Source organism: Macrobrachium rosenbergii, chromosome 11 (genome assembly GCF_040412425.1).
Source record: "Macrobrachium rosenbergii isolate ZJJX-2024 chromosome 11, ASM4041242v1, whole genome shotgun sequence".
In the NCBI taxonomy this organism is placed as follows: domain Eukaryota; kingdom Metazoa; phylum Arthropoda; class Malacostraca; order Decapoda; family Palaemonidae; genus Macrobrachium; species Macrobrachium rosenbergii.
In genome coordinates this window covers 2,248,258-2,256,679 of record NC_089751.1, presented here as the reverse complement: position 1 = coordinate 2,256,679, position 8,422 = coordinate 2,248,258, and the positions used below count along the sequence as shown (strand labels likewise).

General features: G+C 34.4%; 1 long non-coding RNA gene across 1 annotated transcript in view; it reads left to right on the top strand.

Moving 5' to 3' along the window:
* The window catches only part of LOC136843540 (uncharacterized), a 12,312-nt gene extending 4,144 nt beyond the window's left edge, over positions 1-8,168 (top strand). Inside the window, exons 2-4 of the long non-coding RNA XR_010854560.1 lie at positions 2,556-2,607; positions 6,519-6,626; positions 7,804-8,168. This is a non-coding gene — a long non-coding RNA (uncharacterized lncRNA). The remainder of the gene's footprint in view (positions 1-2,555; positions 2,608-6,518; positions 6,627-7,803) is intronic.
* The last annotated feature ends 254 nt before the right edge of the window (positions 8,169-8,422 follow it).

Here is an 8,422-nt window from a genome sequence, read left to right as displayed (position 1 = left end):
AACTTATCCTCACTCCTTAACCAGTTATTTTTTTTTTTACCAAGAGGGAAGTGTATATTTTTCAACTCGCAGATCGATAATGCCCTCTTCACCTGATAAATGATATTGGGTGTGACTCAGAAATCTGACTGGAGGCACAAGCACCGTCAGCAACACCTCGGTGTCGCACGAGGTTGGTTGATGCTGATGCTGGTGAGGACGAGGAAAATGATGATTAGGATGATTAGGACGATAACGACAATGATGATGTTTATGACGATAGTGAGAATGATGATATTTGTGACGGTAATGACAATGTTCGTAGAAATAAATATGCGAAGAAAAGTACCGTTAAAGAGACAAGACTGAAGAAACTATTTTGCTCCTTTAACGGCACAAATTTCCGTTGCAATTATCGACCAGACTAGCTGAAGGAGAGGCGCAAGTGTAGGCCTGCTATGGATGGTCCATCTGCAATCACGTACATACACAAGATGGCGTCTGCCACCCGACTGCTAGCCGGGGTGGCGACATATTGCAGCTCCACTTCCACGTTCTCCCTGCAGTTGCTTGCTTTAATAGACGTTTCCTGATGTGGCAGATACAAAAATCAAAGAGCAAATTTTCCAGATAAAAGAAATTCTGTTGAAAATATTTGAGTGTATTCAAAGTTACTGGTGATTTATGCCAGCTTATATTATAGTGCCTAATCTATCAAAGGGCATCACTGAGATCGGTTCAGTTTTTTGTAATGGACTTACTGTTATATGCAACTAGCGTCATAGTTTTTTTTTTTTTTTTTATAAATGAGCTATTTTTGAAGTCCGTATTTTATTCGGTTAACAAAAAATTCGTGATAAAAACATAACATGACGTGTCTTATCAGTTTCTTCCTGTGAACTGAGGGAGAAACCTTTCCACTGACAACGTAAATACAGACACTGCAGGTAAAGACTGCCAGCCATTCTGTGATAGTAGGAGCGAAAAGTATAATGGCTGTTTACCTCTCGCACAGAACGTCACTTATCTTATAAGAGGACGTCTTGAAGTGGTCCACCTGGTGTGGCAGAAAATAGGAAGAGTGATAGACAAAAAATGAGCGACAAATGAGAGGAGATAATAAAGAATGGAATAGATAAAACGAGGGCTGGAAGCGGAGGCACTGTAGAAGCGAGGCACTGTAGAAGACAAAAACGAAAAGGGAAATGGGAAATGTGATGGTTAGGTTATTAATGCCTGCCATTACTTTTTTTTTTTTTTTGGATTCTCTTACATTTCATTTTAATCAGGAATGAAGCGTGTTTCTGTAAACCATAAATCTGCCGTATAATAATATAAAGAGTGCGTTAAACGAAGGGAGCTGAATATCATTCGTAATTCTAAGTCTTTTAACTATTATATGAAGAATCTCCTACTGAGTCTGTAAAGAGCGTGCTTACTGTATAAGCAAGTAGAAAACTGACCAGACGTTATGCAAACAGTTTACATTAACACTAAGAGAATAAAACTATAATTTGGTCTTAAATGTTAGTTTAAATGAGCAAGAAAGGAAAGGAGTAAATATTAAAATATCTCTGAAGCTAACACGTAGCGTGAGAGAGTTTTAAACGGCGGGAAGTCGAGAAATATTAAGAATGGATGATGAATAAATAAGCTTAATTGAAAAGATGGAAACGAGAGTGTTGAAACGATCTGGCATTGTCAAATAACAGGATGCAATACGCGAAAGGTCTCGCACCGGAGGAAAGTTAAGCGGGATACTTGGCTAGAGAACTGCGAGAAACACGGACCTATCTGGTTACTGGCAGGCCTTCAGTATAGAAATGTCAGACCACTGGGAAACTGCCTTTATCATCTCCAAGGCCACCGCGTTCAGGGGGAAGAAAGCACTTTTTGCTTACAACAGCAGTCTCATATTATTTGAACGAGTCAGTATTTACCAACTGAAGACAATAGCCGACTATTGACGTAGAAAAAAAAAAAGTTTCTTTGGATTCCAGACAACAACGAGGTTTGTAAATTAAAGGTAATCGGGAATAAGAACAAGAGAGAGAAAAGGTCATTTTTTCATGCGGAACAGGTGCGCAGACATACCACACTTGTAGCAACAAGTGTCATAGAATGTCATCCTTGGCGTCTGTCCTTAGCGACCGGATTCTAAACCCGTGGTTTGCGGTAGGGCTTCCAAGTGTTATGAATAAAGTGACTTCTTCACCGTTTAATGTGCTGCATCATCATACAGCACACTGATTATGATGGTAATAATTAACTTCATAATCGTTTTGACAATTTTAAACTGTTAGCTGAAAATGCTGCGCCACAATTTTTCGAAATAGCATCTGAATTCACAAGCTTCTCGCGCTCAGTGTCAGTTTAATAGGGTACGGATCTATGTGAAGTTTTGAGAACCTAAGTCAGTTGAACATCTCTCATATTTTCCTTGGATTTTGTGTGATTGGGAGACCAATAATTAAATAGATTCATTTTGACTGTTGTTTTAGTTTTCATGTTCATGTAGTGCTTACTCATTGCTAATCACTGTCGTGATAACAGACTGGTTTATTTTTCTTCCCCAGCAAGATGCGTTTCTTGTGGTTCATCTCCTTTTTACTGATGGCCTTAATGATGGTAAGTCTCAAGTCTCTTGTGCTCTGAAACTAAGTCAATTCTTTGATATGTGCATATATAATTATGAAATTAAATAATGTATATAGTGTATACATAGATACATACACACACACATATATATATATATATATATATATATATATATATATATATATATATATATATATATATATATATATAATAATCCCCTAAGAAATAGGATATTCACGTTATTATAGCAGGTATCTGTATTCCGTAAGATGACCAGGTATAAACAGAAGATTAGTGCAAGGTTGGTTTTTCTTATATAAGACTCCATATATATATATATATATATATATATATATATATATATATATATATATATATAATATAAAGGCCCATAAAACACTATTTGAACTTTGCAACTTTGCAACCGTATATTTTGAGCACTTCCTTCTGTGCCCCTGTTCACTGGTAAAATATGGACACATGATGAGTTACAAGAGTATATATACAAAGAATATGTAGGTGTGGCAGTATATATACTCTTGTAACACATCACCTCCCCATATTTTACCAGTGAACAGGGGCACAGAGGGAAGTGCTCGAAATATATGGTTGCAACGTTCAAATAGTGTTTTATGGGCTTTTTTTATATTCATATTATACTGTTGTATTACAGTAAAAGATATTCATATATATATATATATATATATATATATATATATATATATATATATATATATATATATATATATATATATTTATCAGTGCAAAGTTTTTTCATAACAAAAATTCATTAATATATGCTATCAATATAATGTTTTCCCCATAACCTATAAAAAATAGTGTATGCTACCTATGAAAAATAGTAGGCTATATGCTATCACTGCGAATTTTTTTCTTAATAAATAAGTTATATTATAAAAATAAATTCCCTAATGGGGTTAGGCCAGGACATGGTATTCTAGGAAAGGTTTGTTCTCATCGTTTCACACTCAGCCTAAAGTTTTCCTCATTACCTATAAAAGTATATGCTATCAATATAAATTTTCTACATAACCTATATACGCTACCACTGTTGTACATGTTTTCCGTTCAGATATTGGAGAGGCAAATAAACAAACAACTGCGAGAATAAAGTAAACAAACGCTGGACAACCAAGCCTACACAAGTCACGAGTCTGACGACACCTCACTGCAGTAAAATCAAGCTTTGTGGTCTTTTATAATTATATAATATATTATGAAATATAGTAATCACTAATTAGAATGCCACTAATCTGAAGATCACTAATACAGGAAAACAAATCCCTTACTTAGATATGGGCGTTCTGGTGTTGATGCTATCCTAGGCGAGACAATTCCAGTTTGCTTCGTCCCACTCTTGTAACAAACTTACGAGACGCAATCGTTCAAATTTCTCCCTCATAAGAGTGCTACTTCTCTTGCTTATGGCAATGGAATTGCGTGAATGCACTACACGGTACGAAAATCCGAAAAGGAAATGCGTCACAAAGCACTTGGTTATCACTTGAACCAAAACTACAGTTACTACACAACAAATCGAGATTGTTTATTGGTAAAACCAGACGCTCTGTTTGGAACTGTTACCTACTTATATAATTTCACATTTCCGAAAATACGCAGTAAAAGTATGTCAATAAATATAAAATATTTTATGTACACTAGTTGGCATGGTACATCTGTGATAACGAGTTCAAAATATCGAGATACATAGATATATAATTACTTTTTTTGATATTTTGTTTTATATTTTTCTAGAGAACGAACAAACTCTTATCGTAGAAAATGGGTAGTTTTAGTAGGATACTGAAGTAAATTTCTCACTTCTACTATCAAGAATTGGCAAGTCATACAAACAATGTACGACAATTTGTCGCTCAGTGTCGCTCACAGAGCGATATCGAGATACACAGATACATATTTTCTCTGACATTATATTTTTTGAGAGAGAGGACCAGTTTTATTGTAGATAATGTGTATTTTAGTAGGAAAGTAAAGTACATTTCTCACTTCCACCTAAAAAGTCATACAGAAAGTTTGCGACAATTTTTCGCTCAATGCCGCTCAAATGCCGGTAAATGCGATGAACAAAAATGTAAAAAAAAAAACACTTAAAAATTTTTTTAGCAATAATATTTCAGGACATGTTTATTTAGACATATATCAGTCCAAAACTGTAAAAGAATAAAAATCGATAATTCCTTAAAATGAATATCATCGAATCTTGTTTTATCAAGTCAAGTCTTGGTTTGTTTGAACTTGATGCCTTCATAATTAAAAAAGTTGTTGATAAATATAAGCAAAATTAGTATCCAGTTTTATATATGTTTCTGCAGTTTGAATGGATAAAATTCCGCATCTCTTATGTTAAGTATCTGGTCTTTGTTTGTAACCGCGTGATTGCGGATTTTCCTGAGTTACCCTCTTGTTTATTACCCCTTGGCAATTAACCATCTGGTATTCAATTTTATTCATGTTTTTGGATTTTGTATGGCTAAACTTTCGTATCTCTTGTAGTTAGGACTACTTGATCCCTGATTATCCTGGATTATCTTTCTATTTATTACCCTTTGACAATTAACCATCGGGTATTCTTGTTCTTTTTGTTTATTTTGTAACCTTTTCATCTGTGTCTCATTTGTGCCCAGACGATGCGTTAATAAACGCGAAAGCGCCTGGTACTGAACTTCTGCCTGTCATTTTCCTGTGTATTCGCTTACATACACACACACACACACACACACACACACACACATATATATATATATATATATATATATATATATATATATATATATAGAGAGAGAGAGAGAGAGAGAGAGAGAGAGAGAGAGAGAGAGAGAGAGAGAGAGAGAAAGTAACTAGTGGCTTCTAGCTTCGTCACCTGTGCAGAAGTGACTATTTTATATTTGGAAATTAAGGGAATGCAATATTAGGCGCTGTATGTGGGTTAAAACCCACATACAGCGCCTAATATTGGATTCCCTTAACCTTGGGAAGAACTTACATCCCTGGCCAGGATTCGAACGTGACTTTTTGTTTAGACACTATCGACTTTACCGTTAAGCTCGATTCAGGCTCTCTACTCAGAATAGAATTCATCCCATCTCCACTATGATGCATGATTGCTTGGTTTGTAACACTTAGGTAATTAGGAAGTGTCATTTCAACACTGGTGCCTATTTTATACTTCACATATATTAAGCCACAAATATCACTTAACATCGAAATCATTTTATCATGGGAATACCTTATACCAACCAGGATTCGAACCTCGCCTGTTAGAAACATACACACACACACACACACATATATATATGACTAAAATCTTGAATTTTCTATTTTGCTGATAGAAAGCCTTGCAATATTAAGTGAAATACATAAATAAATCCTTTGTTACTTTTAGGGATGTGAATCCATTATGTTCAGAAAACTGAGGTTTGTGTAGAAATAATCACCTTAGCCAGAACGAGGGTACGAATTCCTCCATGAAATTCTTTATTTATTTTCTTACAGATACGAAAGTTTTCAGTAGGTTACGTATCAAAAAATATTTGCAAATGAAATAAAAAGCTTGTTTATGTATTACAGTACTGTGGACAGTCGAATATATGTATGTATATATATATATATATATATATATATATGTGTGTGTGTGTGTGTGTGTGTATGTGTGTGTGTGAATATGTACAGATATAGATATATACCTATATATACATATATATATATATATATATATATATATATATATATATATATATATATATATATATATATATATATATATATATATATATTATATATATATATTTATTTATTTATTTATTATATATATATATATATATATATATATATATATATATATATATATATACATATATACATACATACATACATATTATGTATTTCCCTGCCTTTGTCAGCTGACCCAGGTAGCTGCCGTCCCAGTGCCAGATCCGGATCCTGAGCCAGACCCAGCCCGGGTTAACCACAAAGTACAGTTCCCTGCAGGCGCCGAAGGACACTACCAGGTAACTTTCCTCTGTTTTGATCTCTGCTCTTCTCTGAAAAATATTTTGCTTAGAGCTCACCTCGACAAAGTCAGATTGTAGGACGGAAAGGAACCAGGATGTAACCTCTCACAGATTCAGCAGCTAACTTGAATGCAGATAAGTTACTACAGAAATTTTGAATTCTTGGTATTCATAGGCGTAATTTTTGGACGCGCGCATGCATATATTGATTACTCTAAAATGGGCAGACGGATATACTTAAATATGTATATGGAATTTGATGACTTCATTTTGTGCTGTTATCAAAGCAGCGGTTAGATTGTCAATCACTTGCTGTGGTCTTCATAAGTTCCTCGTTGGACAAGTCGGCGGAGTTCTCGGCTAGCACTCTGCTAGGCCCGAGTTCAAGTCTCTGGCCGGCCAATGAAGAATTAGAGGAATTTATTTCTGGTGACAGAAATTCATTTCTCGGTATAATGTGGTTCGGATTCCACAATAAGCTGTAGGTTCCGTAAAATAAGTCTAATCCTTCGGGCCAGCCCTAGAAGAGCTGTTAATCAGCTCAGTGGTCTGGTTAAACTAAGGTATGCTGAAAAAATCTTCGCTTTGAGTTTTTCCCTGAACGGTGCTACTAAATCTTCGTTCCATAATTTCTTTCTGGGTTCAGTTTCAAGAAGCTAGAAAGACTTTCTGCTAAAACAATCCATCTTTTGTGTTCAGTAATCAGTTGAAATTAATTTCAAAGTTACCTGTATTCTGTCTTAGTTTAACTTTTATTGGTTAGAAGATATTCGCGTAGAAACCCTTTTAACTTCCTTTAGTTTATATTACGATGCAGTAGAGATGAAGTCATCACTTCCTGTTGAAAGTGCGCAATCTTTATTGTAAAAAAGTAATATATTTCAATAGTTTTCAAAGACCGAGTAAGCTTTATATTTATTATATTTACATTTCATGCTTTTAATTATGTGTACTAATTTGAATTTATTCTTTTCTGAAATTAGTTAAACTAAATCCATCTTTCAAGGACTGAACCCTGAATTTCACCATTTCAATTTTAGTATGATAATGAATAACTATTTTCTCATCTTTTCTGCCGACGTCATATCTCTCCGAAAAGGTTTTTGCAACCGTGTCACCTCTCGGTATCTTGCAGACAGTGATTTATAAGTTCCTCCTTTCTATCTCTTTCCAGTATGCAAACCAAAATAAGGAGGTCAACTGCAATACAACATCCGCCTAAAGTTTATGACTCCGAAGCAGCAAACCTGAAGCTTACATCATCAGAGTCACTGACTGGGAACTAGAAATTAATGATAATAATAATCAGTTGTGTTTGCATTATGCTTTTGACTGAACAAGTTTATAAAAGACAAGGCCAGAGCAGTATAACCATTATTCACAATTTTCTTTGGTAATGATATGCTATTGGAGGGATATATAATGCAGCAAATTTCTAAGTAATCATTTTTGGAGTGTTTGTAACTGCACATATGAAAAATCAGGTGTTTTAAAAATGAAATGAACATAAAAATCTAGAATAAATATGGACAAAAATCAGTTTGATTGTATATCTTTTGTCGCCTCCATCCAGTTAACGACGAAGTAGAATATTTCTAAATTATCCCAATTTAAAATTAAAATGTCTAACATACATGTTTCCTTGCTCTTTCCAGTCATTGCTAATAGTTTCTAATTCGAAATCTGAAGGATAACTCAAGAACAAGTTAGTGAATAAAAAATTAGGCATTTGATACTAGTCTATCCGAAAGGAGTACAGAATTTCATCTCGTAACGTGGTGAACGTGAAGACT